The following is a 25501-nucleotide window of genomic DNA, read 5'->3' as shown; positions in this document are numbered from 1 at the left end:
ACGTGGTGACACATGTCCTCACCCCCACTCCTGATCTCTCTCTCTCTCCCTCCCTCCCTCTCTCTCTGTCTCTCTGTCTCTCTCTCTCTCTCTCTCTCTCTCACACACACACACACACACACACATACACACACACATGCACATGCTCATAGGGGCATACACACCACCCTCCTTCTGTCACCACCAACAAATAAAAATTTTCAAAAATTTTAAATTAAAAGCTATAACTTCTTTAACCCAAGATCTTTTAACTGTGCCTTCTCTCCCATCCCCCGGCCCCCCAATAAAACCTGGACAAGTCCAAGACTCTAAAGACTTACTATTTCCCAGTGCATACACACTTACTGAGAGGATCTAGAAAACAAGTCTCCTCAGGTCACAGAAGCTTGGACTCAAGTCCCATCTGTCATCTGCCAGGTGAGCCTTTTCTCTCTCAGGGCTATTTAGATCTGCCTGGCCACCTCTCACCTTCTAGGGGCAGAGTGATAAACTCTGGGAGCCCTGTGAAACCCGAGGAGTGCTTGACAAAGTTACAGCAATTAGTGTGCTTTATCTGGTGTCCAAATCGCTCCTCCCTCGTTGAGAAGAGATTCCCTGACACTCATTCATCTCTGTATCCCCGAGAGCAAAGACTATAGTGTGAGATCAATAAGAGCTTCTTGCATGAATGGCCCAATCGATGAATAAAGGAAGACAAACCATTTAAATTCCTAGCAGGGAAAACACCACCTCCACCTCAGGGAGGGTGACTGCAGGGCCTTGGGCCCTGGGGCTTTCAAGATTAACTATGGAGGGAAACAGGAAACTGTGTGATCCCCTAATTTACGTCAGCAGGCTGAACCAAGGTGCCCTGAAAATTTGGCAAGGTACTGTAGGGTAGTTCAGGTCTTCTGAAAAGCAAAGGCTGCTGGGAACTGAGGAGGGAGAAGGAGGCAGGGAGAAGCTTGAGCCTGAGTCCAAATGAAGGAGATGGGAAAAGAAGGTTGATGTGTGGAAGAAGCTCTGCAATCCTGTCAGGACTGCTCAGGCCGGCACTGGCTACTGGAGATGCCTGTGCTTTCTGGGAAAGGGTATGCTGCAGCATGTACCCCCACTATGGTCAGTTACTGGACAGAAGAATCCAGCCTTTGGTCAAATGCGATACCAGATGTGCAGTGTGGCACTGGGTTCTTAAGTAATTCCACTTTGGGTGGCTGGAGGCCTGCAAGGCACACTCTCAAAGTCACCACTTAGGAGGCAGTCCATTAGAGCGTGGGGTTCAGTATCCAGACAATCTGGACTGAATTCTGGTTACAAGCTGGTCACCTTGAGGAACTCACTTAATTTCTCGGAGCCTTGATTCCCACAGCGGGTATTATAATTGCTAAGTCTCGGGATTGTTATTGTTGAGTGCAGTTCACCGTAAACTGGGTGTTCGGTTAAAGGCAGCTGCATCCCGCCATTATTGTCATAATCATCGTTAGCAAGGAACTGCTATGAACCATGGGGATCTGAGGACGGCCCTCCTGTTACACCCCAGCGTTAGAGTTTTATGAGGCCACCACAGAGGAATGGATCGCAGCCTAAAAAAATCTCTGGCTTGGCAGTATTGCAGTTCAAACAACCAAACCAGTTTGTGGGATAAATGAAAGGTCAGAGGGACTTTCCCGACTTGGCTATTTCCTTGGAGGGATGCCAGGATGATTTGTACTGCCAGAACCTACCAGCAGCCACAGTGCCCTCTCCACCTCTGCTTGGCCCAGTCAGTCTGTCTTTACCATGGGTGAGATACTGTCTTCACAAGGAAGTGCTGTGAGGAATCCTCTTACTAGAATAAGATTGCCCCTAGGCCATGTGAGACAAGGCTCTGCTATGCGCTTCCTATCAGGAGAATCTGTTAGGGAACTCCCGCTTGCCTGAGTGCCTGTGACCCTAACTGTTTTAGGGGTACTGGTTTGGGATTTTTATTTGCTTTGGTGAGAAGGTTGAGGCAAAGTCTTGCCATGTAGCTCTGGATACTTGGAACTTACTTTGTAGACCAGACTGGACTCCAACTCATAGCAATCCCCTGCCTCTCCTTCCCAAATGCTGGGATTAAAGCAGCAAATAAGCATGCCTGGCTTGGTTTGGAGGGAAGGATTGTTTTGTTTGTGATCAACTCTCATTGCCCGGCTACAGCTGACCATTGATCGCTATGTGTTATTAGGATCACATAGTGTCTCCTCAGTGAACCGGAAGCAATTACAGGTTTCAAGGCCCTGACTGAGCAGCTCTGGCCTTCCCTACCAGAAGAACCAGAAAGGGTGGAAATGTCTGAGGGATTTTATTAAAAGAGTCATGGGTGTATTCTGAGTTGAGAGCAGCAAAGACCAAGACCTAACAAGGAAAAGCCCTGTAAAGTGTCTCCTCAAGCAACCACCTCAGAGGCCTCTGTTGATCCAGCCTCTGGTCTCCAAAGGGTCAACAAAGTACACACCAAAGCACACGAGGTGATTTCCAGGGTTTTTGCCTTCCAAGGGATGACTTTTAGTTTTTCTGACAGAAAAGTCCCAAACTAAACTGAAAAGAACATTGATTTTTGTTTAATAATTAACGACAAAGTTGGTCAGACTCTTGCTTCCAAAATAACTATTTCCAGTTCAGAGACTCTTTCAACACTCGGTCTGCCTTGTTTCTGCCTGGGGTCAGGAAGCTTACTGCACAGCGCCAAGGACTGGTTGGCTGAAGTCTCTCAATAACCTTCCCAGCAGAGGAAATCAAGGTCACCCTCTGAAGCTGACTGGAACCCCTCGGCCTTACGGCATCCAATATAAGCACAGAGCTTGTCTCTATGCACAGGCGCTTCCTCCACACTGGTCCTTCAGATGAGAGCTGGAAAGGGCTAGGGCACTCTAACAGCAAACTTATCCAGTGTTCAGGGGACAGAGTGAGAATCACCAGGGAGAAGCACCGGTTCAGCCACTTGGGTCCCCTGTACACACAACATGTATGAGGTCAGCAGTTAGCCTGGTTACCATTGTCTCCAGCGTGTACTGTTCTCTCTCACCAGTGGAAAAAAGCAACTGTATTTGGTTTCTTTGCAAATCCAAATTCTTTAAGAGATGGTGTTCTCATGGCTAGTGAGTAGTAGCACAAGGCATGCCTTTAATCCCAGCACTAGGGAGGCAGAGGCATGTGGATCTCTGTGAGTTTGAGGCTAGCCTGGTCTACATAGTGAGTTCCAAGAGAGATGGAACTCTATTTTTGAGAGAGTCTATCTCAAAAATAAGACTGAGGAGCAATGAAATTCACTTTCTCGGGCCATGTTCAGTCCTACACTGCGAGTCCACTGGCCATGCTAACCATAGTCCAGGAAGCATGGATGTGAGTTCTTCTCCCTCCTGTGAACATTCCGCCCAACAGCCCCAGTAAGGTCACGTGTGGTCCAAGACACAACGGGAGAGAAGATATGTCTTGGTTTCTGGTCACGATCATGAAGACAGAGTTTCAAATGTCATTCTCTCTATATAACTCAGGACCCACCGGAAACTGCTCTACACTAAGGTGAGGATGAGGAACCATCTACCCTAACAGCTGTCTCCTAGAGAAGGAGGGTGTCTGCAGAGGTCCTACCCCAGGGTGAACGACACAGAAGATGTGCAGTGCCTTTGTCACACTGGAATCTTATATTTTAAAATAAAAAGGTCTTTTTCTGTGAGCTACGGGAGGGTCTATGAGTTAAGGTAGACTTGAGCAGAAACCTTTTCATGGGATCTCTGACACCTTCAGCCTCTGTATGCCACGCCCCTCAGCCTCTGTGCTCAGCGGCCGCCAAGACTGTGATATTAATATATCACAATATTAGTATCTGTGATATTACAGTCCTTCATGTGTCATGTCCTACCAGTCCAGCAGTCATAACATTCTTTATTTCCTATGTGATTAGAGCTCAGCATCTCCCAACAGTAAGGGCACGAGACACCGAGCCCTGAATGGGGAAAAAGACAATAGCCCACGCATAAAGCCAGCCTGGACTCCCCCACCTCCACACTCGGCCAATAAAAGCTTTATCTCAGTTAGTTCCCTAAAAATAATGCAAATGCTTGGGAAAGGTTCCATTTCGTCCTCTTTCACACCTTAGTAAGAATTATTTTTGAGTCCTAGATTATCAGAGAACCTTTCAAATCATTTAGAATCAAATTACATTCAATAAAGGACTTTGAAAAACAAAAGAGTCAGCCTCTATTTGAATATTATAACAAGAAGTCTACTCAGCTGATGTATGCTTCAAATTACCTGTGATCACATCCTTATTTACAATTCATCCCCATGGACTCTGTGACGATGGTTCTGCCAGTAAGAGAAATCCTAATGCAAATGTCTTAAATACTGAAGACATACATTCCTCAGAATAGAGTCCAGCAGTTGGGAGACTTGGGGGCTTTAAGAGCTCAACACCATTGCCAGGGTCCTGAGTTCATTCTGGCTTTCTAGTTCATTATCTTCAGCAGGAGCCTCATCTTCAGGCTGACAGCGAGACCATCCCCACAATTGTGGACTCTTTCCTTCACTCTGTTTCAGCTCTTGTGTCACACACACTAGCAGTCACAAGAGAATCCCATGCAGCTACCAACTCCATACTCAAGAGTAAATCAGCTATCAACTCCATACTTCCATAGTGAAAGACTATCAGTGGTATTTTCAGTTTGCTAGAACCCCACCTCAGACAGAGAACAATGCCACATTCCTTTCCATAAAATGGTCCTCACCCCCTGTTTGTCCCTCTCTGGGCATGTTCTAGTCAGTCAGTTTCCTCCTAAACTGATAGCACCTAGAATAAAACACCATTATTTTGGTAGTATATTCAAAGATTAAAATATCACAGGAAACATGTTTTTATTACATCGTGTTCTTCATTTCTTTGTAAAGAAGTAGTTAACCTCACAGTCTGTTTTTATAGGTGAGTGCCATGTGAGATTTCAATCAGGCCTCACTGGCTTAACTGGTTTTATGGACCTGGGAGCAGAACTTAGGCTCAACCCTATTGAACTAGATCAGGATCACGTAAATAGTACTCCTGTCCTTTGGGGCAGCAGCTACACAGTCACCTAACAAATTTGAGCCGTCCTTAAATTCACACAAGTTTTTCAGGCTGCCATAGTAAAACTCATAGGCTTGGGTGTTGTATACAATAGTAGTGTAGTCTCTCATGACTCTAAAGGCTGCAATTCCAAAAGCAAGGTGTCGGTGGAGTCTGATCCCCCGAGACTCTTTCCTTGGTCTGCAGGTGGCAACTGCCTTCTGTGCCCTAACTCCTTCGTCTTGAAAGGACACTGGCCACGGTGGGTAAGTACTCATCCATGCAACTCCATCTTCACATTCTAGAGTTCTGAGGGGTGGGGGTTGTCTCCAGCATGTGCATAACAATGTGAAGTCTGATCTCCAGGTCTGTCTTAGAGTCTGAGAAAACTTGAATACAAGATCTAAGGCCAGAACCACCTGAGTCCTTCTAGCCTCTCCTTCAGAGGTGACCATCCAGTCAATTCCTTGCCCAGGCTGTGCTGAGTTCAGTCTCTTTAGAGTGGCTATATTGACTCTTGGGAGAGTATTGATGAAAAACGACATTCTGGAAACTTCTAAGTGAACTCTAAAGGGATATATTAGGGTGTTTTCATGGTCCCACAGTCCAAATGTATGATTCTAGACTCTTGGAGGTCCAGTCTTGGGGCTCTTGTGAAGATGATGCAACCCTATTGCTGCCAAGTTTTACTTAGGACACAACAGCAGCAGCTGCTCGTGAGACACTAAAAGTCACCCCAAGTCCCTGAATCATGGACCACAGGAGTGTCACTGCCTTGTTCTGTGACTAACCTGGGGACAGTGATGACTTATTAGTGTTTTTCCCAGGACACTGAAGACCTACGTTTCTATTGGTGTGGTCAATGGAAGAAATTAATAGAACATACTTTCTCACTCTGTCCAAGACAGACAGACAGATGCACACACACACACACACACACACTATGCACATGTTTATATGCAGGTGCACTGCAGAGCAACTACATGCAAACATGTAAAAACTAAAGACTGTACTAAAGAGATTTAAATGAACACCAGTTGAGAATTACAGAGATTTTTACCCCTTAACGCTAATCTTAGATCGAACTAGCACAGAGGCAGAAGCCTGTTCCCTGAGTGGCTTTAGGATTCTGATGACCGGGCTGTGGTAGGTTGGTGTTCCTGAGCCTCTCCCTGGAATTTTCTATTGTTGGAAAGAGTTAGGGTTCTGGGGCTGACGGCTCTGTCAGGCCACTCTGTCCATCAGATGTCCTTTCAGCTGATGCTCTAGGTTCCTGTCCTATGTGCCAAATCCATCCTGAGCGTCAATGAAACCTAGCACACAAAAGTTCATCTTTGCAAGAGACACCTTCTTCCTAAACCTCTCTCCTTCTATTTCCCCAGTGAAGACATTGTGGAGGAAGGGCATGTCTTGTTTGTTGGTCTATTTTGTCACTGCCACACATAGACTAACTAATGAGTTAGTCTATGCTGAATTACACAGGTGTTGAGGGGGCTCCATGACCCTTTTATTCTTTTAAAATGTCTTTTTTTTTCTACTAATAGATTTTTTTTAAAGCTATTTCACCAACTGACATCAAGCCTCGCCTCTGGTCTCTAATCAAAAACGCAAGCACTGGTTTTACATACATAAGCTGAAATTTGCATTCAATTGTCACCATAGCAACCGTCGTACAGAATTAGATGCAACTTTCCCCCTCTTATTATAATCTACTTCTTTTTTTCAAAAAAAAAATCTGTATTCCTTTCTATGACAAGTCCAGGCTATCCAAAAGACAAAAATTAAACATCTATTTGGAAAAGGACACATTTAAATGGATGGAAATGAGGTCTGAAAACCGAGCATGATTTCTAGGTCCTCTGCACCAGACACTCATCCCTTGGACTGGAGAAGAAGGCACACTGTAAGTGTATGGAAGATCTAGCCGAGCTGTAGAAATTGCTGAGATCAAACAAGGCCAGACTCGAGTGTGACAATCATCCTCCCAAAGGTGCCCCAAGACAAGGACTCTAAAGTAGGGCAGAACATTCTTTTATTCACAGTGCTATGTTTATCATGTTGAAACAAAAACAAACAACAACAACAAAAACAAACAGACAGACAAAATCCAGAAGATTCAGTTTGACTAGTTGGTGTGTAACAGGGAAATAAATGCCTTGAAATGTCTTTCATTCACCTACTCTCAGAAGAGGGGCCATACAACTGCTAATATGGCGCAAGGCTTGGTGGAAACGTGCAAGACCATCCAAGAGATCTAACTCTCTCACCGGTGAGTAGAAGACACAGATATTCACAGATACTAGGAATATATGCTTTATATAGAAAGACGCCTTTCAAAAATAATATCATGACCAATAAAAACATACTTCTACCAATGCTGACACCACTAGCAAATGAATGAGTGTCCACCCATCTCATCTCCTAGCTCCAGGCTGCTGTCCTGAAAATTGGGACAATGCGACACAGTCATTTCTCCTAAGTCAAGTAACTTTATCTTGTTCATAAAGCAAGCTGGTGTGTGGTGTGTCCAAACCACTCAGATGTTCATTTATTTAGTATTTACAGCATCCTGGAGGCCATTAGACCTGTATCTAAAGGAAGAGAGTGACTTCAGTCAAGGCCCCATCTGTCCTAACTCATTACACGGCAAGTGTTTTGCACTAAAATGTCACAGAAAATTTAACACATCCTCTCTGAGCAAATATTTAAGGCTTTCTCTGTACATACCAATTATACCATATCATCCATTTTAATGAACTCAGAACAAACCTGGATACTAGTTATTAATGTTTTCCTTCATTAAATATAGTAGACCTCTGCAGATGACATTTGAGATTTCTAAAAACACCCTGGTTTGGTCTCACTGAAACTTCATCACTTAAGAGAAAATAAGAGAATTCCACCCCCAAATACCTGTCAGTCAGAGGTCACAAATCCAGGACAACGGTTATTCAAGAGTCCCACTTACCCTTTTCATGCAAGAGCTGACTAGCTAGACTACATGAGTGAGAAGGACCTTGTTTGCAATTATCTGCCAAAATATCTGTTATGCCTGGGAGTGAGAAATCTGGTTTATAAATAAAATGGATGGTCTTTCCTCTTTACTGGGACACTATTATCCAGTGCATCCCTTGCATCCAGACAGAGATCAGAGCCAAGGCTCAGCCCCGGCTCAATGAGAAAAGATACCTTGATTCATTAATGTAATCTGACCCGGGACAAGCAGGATGCCCCATACAGTGTGTCTACCATGATCCATATTCTAGATCATGCCAGGAGGAACCTATATGGCCGATAGGTGACCAGAGAGAAAATGCCAGCACACTCAAAAGAGCCACAGACCTGAAAACAGCTGGCAGCATTCAAGACAAAAACAACCAGGAGAGATGAGAACCCCCCCAAAACATTTCATATTGGGGCAAGCATGCATCAAAAAGCACAAAAAGAGGAGAGATTGATTACGCGACTGGGCGTGCATCATTTAGCTGATGGAGAAGCCAGTGCAAGGATGGGGCTAAAGTCCTTTTGTAAGAGCTACAGTGTCGGAAGAAAGTACACAGTGCAGCCTACACTGGAGGCGTCACCTCCACTCTTTGCTTTTCTTTCATCGAGATCTGGAGGAAGATCACAGCCTCCTGCCGTAGCCTCCTCGCTCTCAGGGACGAGGATGTGTGGCTTCTGTGGTCACAAGAAGCAGAGGATGTCACAGTGAGCATCTTAGAGCCAAAGGCTTGGCTGCTTTTGAAAAACATAAATAAATATTTCCACAAAAGCCACAAAAGCCAGCTTGCAACTTACTTACATCTTGATTTTTCTCAAGAGTTTCTTAGATGACCGGTGTCGGATCTAAAGCAAAGTCCGTCCATACCCCGCACGCGGGGTCTCTGGTTGTTCATTCAGTGAGGGGAGCACAAACTGATGGCAGACTTCCCCTCCTCAGCCCCTCCCCCAGCTCTGAGGTCTGTGGTCTGGCCCACCCAGGCAGACCTGATGCCAAGTCGCGCTGGCGCCACCTCTATAGCTAGACTGGCAGCAAATGGTGGTCTCCTTCATTGAAAATGATAGCATCCCCTTTTGTCCCCATGACAGACAGAACTGTCATATCTAGTACACATAACACAGGGCAGGATGTGAGATGTGTTCCCCAGGACTGAGCTGGCTACTGGAGCACAGATGAGCCCCAAATCACAGTTTGGCTCTCAGGAGCCATTTTTAAATTATTTCTTTACTTACTTTTATGAACGTATGTGTGTGCAGCTGAGACCATGTGCCATATGTGTACAGAAGCCTGCAAAGGGCAGAGGACATGGTATCCCCTGGAACTAGAGTTATGGGTGGATATGAGCTGCCACACAAGTGCCGGGAACTGAACCCAGATCCTCTGTGAGAGCGGTTAGCATTCTTACATGCTGAGTCATCTCTCTAACCCAGCTCTGATGATTTTTGATTGGCCCCTGTGCCAGTCAAGAATCTGCAATCCCTCTTCAGCACTGAACTGCACGGGTCTTCACTATGTTCTCTGCGTGGGCATTTAATAAATATATATTAACAAGAAGGCAGCAGGATCACGGAGCACACCTGGAGGGGCTTCTGATTCTTTATTTAGATTGTGAGTGGCCCCAGGGCATCTTTTCTCAGCACGTCGGGATTGCTATAGGTGCAAGTGTGACAGATGATGACTGTAACTGCAACCCCAAGGAGACAGTAATTTAAGCATACTATTTGAAAGCTGCTTTGACTGAAAACTGCTAGGATATCTGTGCTCTCACTGAATTGTACTTCCTAAGATCTCCAAGTGCTCACACTAGGCTAGACACAACAGAGACGCCTATGGAATAACACTGGTCCTGCTCCTCCAGAATGTACAACGGTAGCTGGGGAACCAAACTGGAATGCAGGAAATTCAAGTGTGAGTGAGTGTTTCCTGAGGGTACCCACTGATGAGTTCTGTAGGCGTACAGAAGAAGAAAAACCACAGGTAGTAGAATCTTGAGCAGGGCTAGGGAGGTGGCTTAGCTGAGGGGGGTTTGCCTAGCATGTACGAGGCTCTGTGATCCCCAGAACCACAAATATTGGCAATGACAGTAAATATATATATTAGTATCGGAAGGCAGAAGGGTTTAGGCTGGCAGAATAAAAAAAGATACAAGATGCCAAGTCTTGTCTATTTTTTTTCCAGATTCATTTTTTTACTTTTGTCTGTTTGTTTGCTGCTGGTGCTGCTGCGGCGGTGGCTGGTAGTAGTAGTAGTAGTAGTCGTAGTAGTAGTCATAGTAGTAGTAGTAGTAGTAGTAGTAGTAGTAGTAGTAGTGTGTGTGTGTGTGTATGTGTGTGTGTGTGTGTGTGTGTGTGTGTGTGTGTGTGTATCCTGACAATGGAGTTATAGCTGGTTGTGAACCATGCTGCTGCAAGCGTACTGGGTACTGATTTCGGATCCTCTGAAAGAACAGGAAGTACTCTTAGGTGCTAAGCCATCTCTCCAGTCTCTTAGCAACATGGTACCATTTTTCAGTACCCATAAAAGTATCCACAGTTTTCATACTATTCATCTGACCACTCCCTAGCACAGCTTGGCTGCCTGACCAGGGCCAATTGGATGGTCTCACAACCCATTTCTTAAATAGCAGAGCTAGCTTTTCACAGAGTTCAGCAGACCTGGTATGAAATAGGCTGCCTGCCTCTTCTGTTCAACATCTTGAATACCAAGCAAAGTCAACACAGTCTATAAACATAGATCCTAGATGGGTCACTCTGGCCTGTGAAGTGTACTGTGGGTGTGTGGAGAGCCAGTGTCCTGAGTACGCCTCTTCCTTTTGTCATCTTCTATCAGAGGATTCTAAAACCCTCTTTGTTGAGGGAGAGCTGGAGCCTTCTTTGATCCTGTATTCATGGCCCAGAAGTTGATCCAGGATAGATGTTCGAGAAACAGCAAATTAAGAGACAAATCCATCCATACAAGCTCATCTCCTCAAATCCAGTGCCCAATTGGCAAAGTCGGCTCCACGGGGGCTTCAGGTTGTTGGTACCATTGCCACAAGATCAGAGCCTCCGAGACTGAATGTCCTTCTGACCCAGAAATTGGTCCCTCAGCAGAGTGTCCCTCTCAGTGACGGCTGTGTCCATGCCTTGCTTGCCCCTGCTCTTTCTTCACTGAATCTTGTTTTGGATCTGGTACTCAGGGCCCTTCCTTTGCAGTGCACGGTCACCTAGACAGGGGAGTCATCATCATGCCTTTCTGGAAAGCAGACCAGGCCCACTCTCCATTTGCAGCCACCCTTTCTTAATTTCTTAAAATTTGCATCACATTCATTTAGTGTGTTTGTGTGTGCGTGTGTGTGTGTGTGTGTGTGTGTGTGCGCGTGCGTGTGTGCGTGTGCATGTGTGTGTGTGTGCGTGTGTGTGTGTGTGTGTGTGTGTGTTTATGAGTGTGTGCAACTCACAAGAGTAAATTCTCTCCTTCTGCCCTGTGGGTCCCCAGAACCAAACTCATGTTGTCAGGAGTGGCAGCCAGTACCTTTCTGAGCTGGCCCATCGCTCCAGCTCCATCTTCCCTCCCAAACCACACCTTGAATCTACCCATCATCCTCTGCTTCATCCTATCCCTGCTTAATGCTAAAGCCTGGGCCTGGAGAGAGCTGTCTTGGTAGGCAATGACTGGGATTGGGGGAAGTCTAGTGAGAGGTGATTTATCCACAGGGCTGTTTGGAGCATACATTATCTGAAAGCAGGAACAGATCAGGATAAGGGGTTTGCTGGAAGAAACCTTGCACATCAAGTACATTATTTTCTCTGTGTTTATATACTGCTAGTTGAGGGACACACAACCCCCCATTTGACCCCAAACACCCCACTGCATTTCCACTGTGCGTTATACAGACAACATTGCGTGACAGGGGCTTTTGCTCCTCCCACTGGCCCCTTTCCCACCCACACTGGAGATGAGGCCTCCCATAAACACACCTTCTAAGATCTTCAAGCTACATCAACACTGATCAGAAAGGGGTTTGCTGATAAAAATCAAAGGGCTAAAAGATGTCAGAGGAACTCAGCATCCGATGCTATCTCAATAAAGCGTTTATGAACCCATGGAAAATACTGTAGTACCTCGCCAGAAAATTTGATATGGATTGCATTTATTTTTTTAATGAATTTTTAATGGACAAGAACATTTTTCTTCTTCTGGTCAAACACAGTATGTTGTTCTAAGACATTAATCATTCTGGAGGGGCTAGATCAAGTTAATAACAGATGCACACCTCTCTCTTAAGTAGGATGTGGAACCATTTAGCTCTTCCCTCAATTAATATTGGAAGACTCTGGAACATGAGCCAGTCCTCTAGCTGACAGTTTCTCCAAATGCTGTCTATACCTATGGCTTTTGCATGATGCTTCAAAATTAAAAATGATGATGATGACGGTGATAACAGATAAATTCTCTACAAATGTTCTTCCTTCAACCTCACATCCTGCTCTCCTCAGCATCCATGTCTGTTAACTTCTAACTTGCCCTGGGAATCTGGCCCAACACACAGAGCTTCTCCTACACTAGCGTCCTGCAGATGTTTGAAGGGAATTTCGTCTTCTTGGGTTCTTCTCTGTGTAGACAGTGAAATGCAGTGGGAGGACCGGGTTCAGGGTAGGAGGCTTGGTTTCTGCTCAGTTCACTGTCCCCAGGCAACGCCGCTCAACAAGGCTGAGTTATTGAGCCATCCCTACATAGCAGCCTAATTCTGTGGCAAACAATCCAAGTTCTTTCCTGTTTTCAGGATCCCCCAGAGCAGCAGATGTCTTCTGTATTGCTTAAAAAGAACAGCAGTCCTGTGTGGGGAAACTCCTGGCTCCTACACATTGACCAAATGCTTTGAATTGAGGCTGCCAAAATTTTAGAAACCTCATACCCCAGGCTACCAAAATGGCCAGTTACAGATAGTAGCCCACAGACCCTGACCCTCCATGAACCCTGAACCAAGTTTTCTCTTCTTACTTCTTCTTCTTCTTCTTCTTCTTCTTCTTCTTCTTCTTCTTCTTCTTCTTCTTCTTCTTCTTCTTCTTCTTCTTCTTCTTCTTCTTCTTAAAAAAAGGTGATGGGTACAATTAACCCCAGCACTCAGGAGGCAGAGGCAGAGGATCACTGGGAGTTCAAAGCCAGCCTGGTCTACATAGTGAGTTCCTAGACAGCCAAGGCTACACAAAGAAACCTTGCCTTAAAAAAAAAAAAAGATGGTGGTTGGAGAGATGGCTCAGCGGTTAAGAGCACCAACTGCTCTTCTAAAGGTCCTGAGTTCAAATCCCAGCAACCACATAGTGGTTCACAACCATCTGTAACCCTCTTCTAATGCCCTCTTCTGGAGTGTCTGAAGACAGCTACAGTATACTTACATATAATAATAAATAAATCTTTAAAAAAAAGATGGAGGAGGAAGAAGAGGAGGAGATGGAAGTGGAAGTAATAGAAGAGGAGAAAGGGAGGGAGGAAGGAAGGAAGGAAGGAAAGAAGGAAGGAAGGAAGGAAGGAAGGAAGGAAAGAAGGAAGGAAGGAAGGAAGGAAGGAAGGAAGGAAGGAAGGAAGGAAGGAAGGAAGGAAGGAGGGGTGGGTCTCTTGCTGTTGACAGTTGACAATGCTGGTGTGAGACTTGCTATGTAGCCCAGACTATTCTGAATCTCTCAGCTCTCCTACCAACACCAATACACTAGGATCATGTGGCCCACACCCTGGGTTAGTTTTTGAACCAGAAAGAATGAGCATCAATTCCTCTTGGGGCTGGAGCTAAAGAAGCAAGGCAGGAGCCCTACTTCCTCCTCTCAAGGACAAGCCACCAGGGAAAGTAATGATGACGTGCTGGACAAAAGCCAGAGTAACACACAGAGTTCAAGTCCTTGGTTGCAGACGTCCCAGGACCTGCTGCACCCCCATCCTCTCTTTAGTTTCATTAATGTTTCTTTCAACCAAGTTAGGAGGTTCTCCTTACAATCCATGAGATAGCTAGTAGGTAAGCAGACCATACAGGGGACAACCCTGGCCTGGACACAACTCCCTGGATCATTGCATCAACTCTCCAGTCCTCACCTCCTGGCCATGGCCCCTCTAGATAGATTACAAGAGTCTGTATATAATATTGGAAAGGCTGTCACTTTTACTATCTGCCCACTGTTCCGAAAGCCAGAGACTGCATCTTCACACGGCACGCCACCTTGAGAGCAATACTGAGCAGGTGACCATCTCAGACCACCAGATCTTTTTTCCTGTAGACCATGGAAGGCAGCCTTTCCCTGCCATACCACCGTGGTGCAGTGGATTTGTTCAGGGGTTGTCAGAAGAAGTCTGGAACCTCAACTGTTGGACTGGGGACACCGTTTCAAGTTGTTGAGGCAGTTTCTACTCAGAACTCTGCCACCAGCAGCAGAATTTCCCAAATAGTCTCTCGAGTGGAATGCACTGCCCATGTGCTAGGATGTTTAGTCCCTTGGTTCTTTGCTCAATGGAATGAAGCTTAGGACTGAGCCACACGCATGGCTACCAACTCTAGCAACTTTGCCGGGTCCTAAGCATCTCTCTATCTCAAGGTCTGGTAGTCAGCATAGAATTAAGAAGCCACCTTTTGGTAACACAAAATACTTTAGTAGAGAAATCAATTCATTTTCAAAATTGGTCCCTCTTTAAAATATCTCTCATTTAACCTTAGCCTGGGCCCCACTAAGATGAGCAACTGAGAAATGGAAGAGAAAGAGAAACAGAAGGATATGTGCACAATGAAGAGATGCAGAATTGAGACTCGTGGGTAGAAAGGAATAGCCTAATGTGAGCAGCTGGCGATGTCACCTAGGACCATGATGAGGTCCTGACCTATACTGCCTCTGAGGGCTGTGTCTGTCTGTGGACCTGCAGCAGCAGGGGTCTGTTACCTCCAAAGGCCAGGCAGGCATCCATGGTCTGGGCTGCTACCTGGGGCCATGTTGATGTCTGAGGGCTGTAAAGAACAAGCCTCACTCCTTGCCTGCGCATTGAGGGAAAGCTGGCCCAGGAGGTATGGGAGTTGGCTCAGTCCCTCCCTCTCCAGCTGCAGCACTTAGGAGAGCAGCCCCACACCTCACCCAGGAAGCATAATAAAATTTTCGTTTCTTTTAGGGGTTACAAGTTGAGTCAGACGAAGGAGGTCACGAGGGCTGGAGAGCTGCCCCAGCCCCTCACCTGCTGAAGTACTCAGAAGACCAAGCCCCACCTGGGAAGCACAATAAACCTGGCTCTGGTAGCCTGGACTTGGGGGCAGCCAGCCCTAAGGGCACCATCCTCCAATAGGTCGCCATCTGACAGAATTTGAAACTCCCTACTCATTCCATTCAGTCATACATTCAATACTGCCTGGAGGGCTTGCTATGCTGGTGAGTACTGTTTTACTTCCTGGAATTAGTGAGCAAAGTCCTGGCTCTCCTGGGATCTACTTAATAAATAGCACAAATATTAAAAGTCAAACTTTATAAGTAAGTGAATAGATGTATGAATGGATGGATGGATGGGTGGGTGGGTGGGGGTGGATGGATGGATGGATGAATAGATGAGTGGATGAGTGGATGGTTAGGTGGATGTCTGGATGGGTGGATGGATGGATGGATGGATGGATGGATGGATGGATGGATGGATGGTTAGGTAGATGGATGCTTGGGTGGATGGATGGGTGGGTGAATGAATGGATAGATGGATGGATAGATAGATGGATGAGTATATATATATGGTTAGGTAGATGGGTGGATAGAAGGGTGAGTGGGTGGGTGGATAGATAGATAGGTAGATAGATGAGTGGGTGAATGGGTGGGTAGATGGATATAAGATGGGTGGCCAAATGGGTATATGGGAAGATAGGTGAATGGGTGGATAGCTACGTAGTGGGATGGGTGGATGCATGGATGGGTGGATGATTAGATGAATAATTGTACACAGCCATCTGCCTTTGCTTCCCACTGAATGGCAAAGTTTTTCAGGTAAGTGAACCAATTCAGGGCAGAAGAGTCTCTTCTATAATATCAAATTTTCTGCTCTTAAGCCTGCATGGGCTTTTTTTAAAAAAAAAAAAAAACTTAATTCTTTAAGATCTTGCTTAGTTTGCCTTCAACTAAAACCACCAGGTCCTATAAATACTGGAAACAGACTCCTTTTTTCTAGATCTAGATAACAGTTCCAGTATTTTTCTTGGGTTTACAGTGACCCTAATTATTTTTCCTTTTTTGTCTTTATTAATATTCTACCTAATCTGTGGTCGGCCCATCTTTCCAAACAACACACATGTAGTTGAACTATCATGTGAATTTTCAAGTTGCAGGGATATGTCAGTACACGCGTCGGCAGTCTAGAAACAATCTAGATACTAATTTAAAATGGAGTGCATGAGACATGCTACTCTAAATTTTTAACACCATCATAATCACTGTTCTGAGAAAATGATTGCCACGAGAGCTGGGGTCAACTTCGGGTTACCATTCGTGATGTGAGTGAACCATCTGCTCTAATATAATCCAGCCTGGTGTTTTTCCCTCCAGGAAGGATGCTCAGGATACACATCCTTCCCTAAAAAGATGGTGTAAGGAACTACACCAAAGGGGTTTCCAAGAACTTCACAGCCCCGTTTTGAGTCAAAGGGAGCTCCCTGGCTTCTCTTTGATAACTGCCCAAGTTCCCGGCTGTTGGTGACTGTGACTGTTAAATGCCCTTCTGATAGTATGACACATGAACTCCATCCATAAAGACAGGATTTGACTCCCACTCTTTGACCAAGTTACTTTAGAGTCTTACGCAAGGCCCCCTCCCATGCAGCCACTCCATAACATTCGGTGACTATCTACTGGATAGAAACATAAACCATCTGCCCCTTACTCTCAGAGTGATGACATTTAACTCCTCTGAAACCTACTTTGTTCATTTTTAAACTAAAGGACTGGGCCAGGTGAGCCCCCAAAGTTTTCTTTTCTACTGCCTATATTCTGTGTCTCCACCTCACCGGCTCCATGCCTCATTTCCTTACCAGAAACTCTAAAGTTTGATGGCTTACAGAGTGTGTACAAAGTCTAGTTGCCCAAAGAACCTTGACCATAGGAAAGACTGGAGCAAAGCAACACTTAGGATTTGTGTCACCCATGGGACATAGAATTCCAAATAACTTCAAAACAAAAATAAACCCTTAAGCTGCCAGATGACTGTACAAACGTCTCGGTATTACATGTTTCCTTTATTAAAAAAAACAAACTCACAAAATTATAATCATACCTCTGGAAACAAGCCAAGGCTTTGACTACTTAGAATGACGAAACATGAAAGGGGCGTCTAACCCATGTGACTTAGATCAGAACAAGTGACAAACCAGCAAGTTTGGGAAAAATAGATGCCCTCTCCTAGACCAGAAATGTTTCCCCACATTTTACACATTCAAAAACAAAACAAAACAAACAAAAAACAAATCAACAAATTCATGAAATTCTTAGGCAAATGGATGGAGCTAGAGAATATCATACTAAGTGAGGTAACCCAGACTCAAAAGGTGAATCATGGTATGCACTCACTAATAAGTGGATATTAACCTAGAAAACTGGAATACCCAAAACATAATCCACACATCAAATGAGGTACAAGAAGAAAGGAGGAGTGGCCCCTGGTTCTGGAAAGACTCAGTGAAACAGTATTCAGCAAAACCAGAACGGGGAAGTGGGAAGGGGTGGGTGGGAGGACAGGGGAAGAGAAGGGGGCTTGCGGGACTTTCGGGGAGTGGGGGGGCTAGAAAAGGGGAAATCATTTGAAATGTAAATAAATTATATCGAATAAAAAAAAAAAAAAAAAAAAAAAAAAAACAAATCAACAGCCAGGTACTGGTGGCATATGCTTTTAGTATATGTGCTGCAGAAGCCAGCACAGGCGTATGCTTTTAATCCCAGCACTTGGGAGGCAGAAACGGGCAGAGTTCAAGGTCAGCCTGGTCTACAGAGTGAGTTCCAGGATAGCCAGGGTGCACAGAGAAACTCTGTCTTAGAAAACAAACAATCAAACCAAACAAAAAAACCAGATCAACAGCTTTTGCAAGCATCGTTAGTTTGGGTGTGTGTCCTATTTAACTGTAGGTACAGTTTCCATCATTGGGTTATACGTGTAAGTGGAAAGTTATTCTGGTCTAATTTAGAGTAGAGCATTTTCATTTCATCCTCGGCCTCCTCCTCTATTTCCTGTGTTGTCAGATGTTCGAGAAAGAGCCCACAGGCTGCTTGTGAAACTAGCACCTTGGTGGACAGAATGTGCAGGCTCTCCACATTATTTCATGTAAGAGCCTAGAAGGACTTTAACTGTGGGAAGGTGAGGGGGAAAAAAAATCACACAATCAGATGACATGAATTCCAAAAGGCCTTTCCAAAAGAGACTACGTCAATTCCAGATATCTTTACTTTCATGATCACTATTATCTTTTTGGTGGGGGGAGACAATTTAATCTCTGCTCTTGACAGATCTGTATACATCCCAGGAGACCTCAGATGGTTTTCCTCAGTTCTTTTGTGGGATAAGTAGTCCTACATGCTTACGTGTAGGCATGGATGTACTCTACAGAATGTTTTTGCTGTGGAGTTGTTATGAACACCCCACCTGTGTGATCCAAGATAAAGCATTCCATAGCAACAGTCCATGGTGCAAAAGACACTGTTTGGGGCCCCTCAGAAGGATGCTCATGGAGGATGTCTCCCTCTCCAGCTAGGATACTCAAAATGACCCCAGACAGGGTTTTACTAACCATCCAGTCACCCATCCTTTCACTGATTATCAGGCTCTTACATGTATAAAGCATCATCTCTGGATCCTTAATGGTTAATTTTTGTTAACCATGAAAAGGTAAAAGCAGAAAGTCTTTCTTCCTCAACACAAAAGAAGACATTTTCATCAATTACTGACTTCATTCATTTTTCTGTAGCTTGTAAACAAGCTGCCTTTTGTTCAAGTCTACATTTTACAAACCGGCTAACAAGTTTTCTACCAAAAGGCGCATGACCAGTGGCTTCGGTGATTTCTCTAAATAGGAAAATCAAGAGTCTTTCGCAGTATTAAACCATTCTATTTGGAGGTCTCTCAGATGTGTTCTTGGTCATGTGAGTGAGTAGTGGAAACTATGTTGGCAAGCTGTGGAACCCTGTAAGGGTGGGAAATTAACAGGCCTGCTCCTGCATCTCCTCTGGCCCCATTATCTTCCTAAGGACCCACATGTGTAAATCTCCCTGTAGACCATAGCAAAAACAAACAACAGCAAAACAAAAGAAGAAAAGAAAGAAAAAGCGGGTAAAATGTTGGCTACACTAGCCCTACCATTCCACAGGATAAAAGCATGATGCTACAGTCTAAGACCAAAGTCAGCTAATGCCCATAAACTGAAGGAGACTATTGAGTCAGTTCAGGCACTGCTTAAGTCCTATTGTAAAGGTTAACTGCCCAACCGGAATACACACAGTATAAACACACTTGGTAGTATTTAGAAAATTCTCACTCTGAGACAACAGCAAAAGGAAAGTTGAAAATCCTATGGCACCAAAATCATGGGACTTGATAGCTATAGACATCGGAGGGGTCAACTGTCAACTCATATCTCTGTGCTGCTCCCACCCAGCATGTTAAAAAGGGCGGGAAGAGACTCAGAAGAGTCAAATGACTCGCCTGCCGCAGCTAGTGCCTGTCCATGAAATGCACACTCATTTCCACTCTTGCCGGTCCCCAGAGGGACTGTAGCAGCCCACGAGGTCACCAGTACAGACGTGACACGAGTGGAATCCTATCTGACTCCCTGAGACGCAGCAGTTCCCTCTTCACAGGCATGGGGCCACACCTGGTAAGTGACAGAGCAGACTTCGCAGCAATGGCGTAAACCAACGCTACATCACTTCCCCTTACCAGAAGGTCTGTCTGGGGGGAAAAGGTCAAAGGGGTTTTCACAAGGACTTCAATCTTCAGTTCAACCTGCTTGAAATAGAGGGAGGAAAAAAACCCAACACATTCCTCCACATTCAGAAAATCCTCAATATCATTATTTTCTCTAAAGGTCCTAACTGGAAAAAAAGACATAAGCATAGATAAAATAAAGCGTAAGAAAACATCTGCAATGAAAGTTCAAAATTACTTCCATCCACCCAAAAGTGCCCTCCTCCGGTGACAGTTTCTTGCGCATCTTCCTAAGAAAGCTAAGATCGTATCAGCACAGACACACATGGACGGGTGCATTTATTTTAAATTCCTGACTAACATTACAGGAAGTACATTTTTCTATCTCTTGCCTCTTCTTTTTGGTCAGTTTTCCAGACCTTCCATATCAGCATGACGGGAGTGTCTGGGTCTGTGTGCAGTCTGTGGCATTCCACTGCGCTGACACATCAATAGCCTACTGGGCCAGGACCCGACCCCAGGACAATTGTTCCTGAAGGGCAATCGAGCGCTCCAGTCTGACTCACTGAGGCTGTCAGAAGCTCAGCCTCCACACTTAAGACAGTAAGCTGGGTATTTGGAAGACAGAAACTCTATTGTTCAGCACAGACTCTGAAATTCTAGATCTTGGGAACGCAGCTAAGCAGGAGATGAACACGGAAAGTCTGAGCTCGGAGATGGGTAAGAGCACATACAGCTATTCCAGAGACCCACATTCAGTCTCTGCTCCCACTTCCGGCTGCTCATAACCACTTCCAGCTTTCGGGGGATCCAGCGCCCTCTTCTGGCCCCCTTAGACACAGCACTCATACGCACACATACAAACGCACAAGAAAACACACAATTTAAAATATTTTTTTAAATATAGACAGTTTCAAAAAGAAAGAAGAAGAGTGGAAAAGAACAGACACAAAAATAAGAGACTAGTCAGAAAAGAAGATGGAACTGCACTCGAAGCCAGCGCCTGGCAGGGGCTCTCAGAAACTCCCCAGTGGCTGACTGCATTGATGAATAAGTGAAGGAGTTATCATAGATGTGTTTTTAAAGCAGATGGCATGTAGCTCATTTCCCCAGCAGCTTTGATACTTAATACCTATTAAAATAAAAATAGATTGAGCTAAATGCACCCTAAAATTAATTTCTGCCTATCTTTTTACTACAATTTTTTTCCAGCTGCAACTAGTAAAAATTTTCACATTTCCCATGTAGCATGCGCTGTGTATATCTAGTGGGTATATCTAGGATGCAGATACAGGAAGCATCTCTAACCCAACCCAACATGGGGCCTTAAAAGCAGCAAGAGCCTAGCTAACACCATCAGAGGAAAGGTTGGCTCCGCCATCTAGATAAGGAACTCACCAGACATCAGACTACAGATCAGGACTCTCTGGTCCTGCTCCTTCCTCAGTGAAAAGCTCAGACTGTGAACAAGGCACAGAACTCGTGGGCCTTGCTTCTGCCATCTTGAAGATAGAGAGGACAGAGGCTTTGCCTGGTAGGAAAACCATGAGGATGAGGTGATGTCTAGGAAAGGTCTTCTCAGGAATAAGATATTGTGGATCCCTCCTGGCCTCTGATAATAATGGTCCCAGGGGAAACAAGATGAAAAATATCCATACTAAAACAAGTCAGAAATAAATGGGTAAAATGCCAAAGTCTAAGCAGAGTGGGGCAGGGTAGACCTTTAAGACTTTTAATCCAAGCACTTACGAGGCAGAGGCAGACAGAGCTCTATGCATTAGAGGCCAGCCTGGTCTACAGAGTGAATTCTAGACCAACCACCACTACACAGAGAAACCCTGTCTCAATAAGAAACAAAAAGCCCAAATTCCTGTCTGGTGACACCATTCCCACCTATGTTACTTTACAGACAGGTGGAAGCTTGAATCTAACCCCCAGAGAGCTTCAGCGCTTCATACTGTCTCCCCACAGCACCACAGAAGCCCGCCAATCACTCTCAACCACAGAACGTGCAGACACTCTGAGAGAACACAGCCTGTCCAAGCAAATGGAGAACTGAAGTCCACTGGTCGGGTAGCTGATGGAGCAACGAGGGAACGGGGGAGCTTCAAGCTCACCACCCCCTCAGCCCGTTGGAGCTCACAGTTTTGAGGGGTAATCTGGAATTTCCGGAGACTTGGCGATTTGGGTGGAAAAGGTCCAGCGCACTGGTCTCTCATCGGGAACTTGTCTTTATTAAGTGTTATAAGCAATATAAGCACTAATCCAGGCAGTTAGGAGGGGTAAACTGTGCCCCTCCTTTCACAGGATGGTCAGGGGGCCTGGCAGGGGAAATCTTAATGACATTCAGATAGGCTGTAGCTTTTCAGTGACACCAGAAAGATTTCACCATGCCTGCCAGGTGCCTCCTTCCCCAAAGCATAGGTCATTTCAAAAGGGAAAGTATGGAGAAAGTACCCTGTAGTGGGGGGTATGTGGGGAGGTGCCAGGGGCTGGCTGCAATGCCAACTAAACCATGGTGCAGAAAGAGCAAGAGCGGAAGTCTACAGCCACACAGGACAGTGTGGAAAAAATGAGTCCCAGCCAACAGATCTCAAGACAGCTCCTTCCCCTCGGTCTCTACAAGGGACCCCCAGAGTCATCTATAACTCACCGTCCAGGAGGCCACCACACAGAGCGAGTACAGCAACTTCCCCTTCGCTGCAAGGGTCTGGCTTCTCTAAGGGACTCTTACAGTCTACCTCCGAACCCCTGGGACTACTGTCCCGTGACCTCCCGGAACAGCGCTGGGGTTGCTGCTTCCTCTGACGAGAACAATCAAATGATGGAACACTAGGACCAAAACAGAGCCCAGACCCAGCTAGCCAACCTGCCACTGAGACTTTTTAAAATGCGTATGTTCAGGGCTAACCCCAGAGACCGTGTGTGGTTCAGAGGCTCATGGGTAGACAGTCCTGTATACAAAGCACCAGAGCAGTGCCAGGGCCCTACCCAGCCTGGGATTCTGCAGTCTGGGGAGTTCAAGGAGGCCTCAGTTTCCTCTGCCCCTTTCTCCTGCAAACTTTCCCCATCTGTCTGCCCATGCGCATCTGTGAAAATGCATAAAGTGTCCAACAAATTTTGCTGAGTAACTGTCAAAAAAAAAAAAAAATCACCCAGGCTAAGGATGGCTCAGTGGGTAGAACACTGCCCGCACGAGTCTGAGGGCCTGAGTTAGGATGCCAGCATCCGTTCTATATAGGAGGGAGACAGAGGCAGGAGGCAGAACCAGAACCAACAGCTCCAGGCCCAGTCAGATAACCTGTTGTATGTGAAAGGCAGAAAGCAATAAATCAGGACACCCAGTGATCTCCTTTGACCTCTATGAACAAACACAGGGGCACAAGCACCTCCATACACACACACACACACACACACACACACACACACACACGCACGCACACACATTTACCTTATTACTAGTTTTTCAATATATTGAACTAAACCAGAGTGCAAAGGGAAACCTTTAAAAAAAAAGAATAAAGCACAACAACCAAACCTCCAGTAAAGCCATGGATGACATCAATGGGGAGTGCAGACTCCCCACTGGGTCTGTGGGAATGCCAGAGGTAACCGAACAGGAAGAAATCAACAGAGATCCACAACACCAGGCATGAAACATTGGGAGAGTCTCATCATTTGTTTATAAAAGGAGGGAAATCATAAAGAAACCACAGGGGCTTTTATGTACTGTGATAAGCATATATTGCTTTATTTGGGGGGAAATGCTCACTTTAATCTGAGAAACTGCATAAAGGAATATTACTCAGCCAGAAAACAGTACAAAATCCTGTCGTTGGCACACAAATGAGCCTAGAAGATATTATGATGTCATGAGCCAGATACAGAGAGACATCAGATGTATGCAGTTCCGTTACACATGGATCTAAAAGAGTCAGACTTATAGAAGTAATGGCATGTGGTAGCCAGAGATGGGAGGGGACGGGGCTGGAGGACAGCGCTCCATCCAAAGGTTCAAACTGCAGTCTTGAAATGAGTGAATTCTGGAACTCTCTTATGCAATACAGAGGTTAGAGTTAATAATACCATAGTGTTTGCTTGAAACTTGAAAATAGTTCTCAAAACACACAGGCACACACACACACACACAGGGGGAGGGGAAAGGGAGACAGAGACAGGAGATACGTTAACTAATTTGACTAATTATTTTTACACTATATATGTATTACAAACCCTTATTTTTGCACCAAGAGTACACTTAATTTTTACTGCCCTCAATAAAACTGGAAAAGTAAAAATGGATGGAATGGAAACCAGATATAGACATTACCCTATCAAAGTTGCCCCATGGCAATCAAAGGGGAAATACATAATTTTGGGTAACATGAGACTCCTGAAACACAGACGGCCTGGCAAGGCAGGGGAAGTGGAGAGAGGATAATGCAGATGAAGAAGGCAGACAAGGACTGGGTTCTCAGATGGTATAGTGCTAGCTGTGCAAGTCTGAAGACCAGAGTTCAAATCCCAACATCCACCTAAAACCTAGGCATGGTGGAGCTTGGCTGTAGTCTTAGTGTTGGAGTGGGGTGCAGTCAGTCTTGCCAATTTGTAAGTCCCAGGCTCAGTGGGAGAACATATCTCAAAAAACAACATGGAGACTAATAGAGAAAGATTCCAGCCCCTGCACACCTGAACACACACACACACACACACACACACACACACAGAGAGAGAGAGAGAGAGAGAGAGAGAGAGATGGAATTTTTAAAAGAAGATAAACTCAGTGTTTCAGTGCTAACAAAAGCCATAGTGCCTCAGCTTGTGGACACGCGTACATATGCACAAATGTGCTAGCACACAGGAAAACCTCTGAAATGAGCTCACTATCAGCCATCAAGGTCCTTCCCACACAGTCTCACAGAATCTATTTTTGTATTCCAGTGAGATTTGCAGCAAAGAATAGAGCTTCAGTAAAAAAGAGGAAATGATTGCTGCACTGTACCTTGGGTTTTCTCACTTCCCTATCTGAAAATAATCCTCCAACAGATCCAAAAATTAATCCAGAACAGTAGTGCAGCCTCCTGTACACTGCCGTGCACTGCTGCTGGGAATTGAATGAGGTCCATTGAAAAGTCTGAGTGACTTGTCTTCTTCTTAACAAATGTATATATTACAGCCTGGGGAGCTGGAGGAAACCTTCCACATCCTCTGGTCCAACCCCACCATTTTACAAATGAAGAACTTGGCAGATAAATCCCAACAAACACACTGCAGACTCCAATTAAACCATCTCCCTAGTTTTAAGGACTCTGCCAATTTTAAAGATAACTTAAGACCTCCAAAATAGTTTCTCGTGAAATAGAAATAATTACCAATTATTAAGTAAAGAAAGAGTAGGGATTAATGCAACAGGAGGACCCTACTGTCCCAGAGTTAGGACCATTTATATCTAGAAAAGCAAAAGATTAAACTCTTCTACTTACTTTGTAAGTAGAGAGAACTCTGGGGTTCCACACTGAAGACTCACGGCTTAACCACCAAACACTGCTCCAGTTTTATACCTAGACCAG

At 45.1% G+C, this 25501-nt stretch overlaps 1 protein-coding gene across 1 annotated transcript in view; it reads right to left on the bottom strand.

Moving 5' to 3' along the window:
- Positions 1-25501, bottom strand: part of Pik3ap1 (phosphoinositide-3-kinase adaptor protein 1) — a 109370-nt gene that overhangs the window by 72124 nt on the left and 11745 nt on the right. The window lies entirely within an intron of this gene.

This window comes from Apodemus sylvaticus, chromosome 1 (assembly GCF_947179515.1).
Source record: "Apodemus sylvaticus chromosome 1, mApoSyl1.1, whole genome shotgun sequence".
Taxonomy (NCBI): Eukaryota; Metazoa; Chordata; class Mammalia; order Rodentia; family Muridae; genus Apodemus; species Apodemus sylvaticus.
This window is presented reverse-complemented; position numbering and strand designations above follow the sequence as displayed.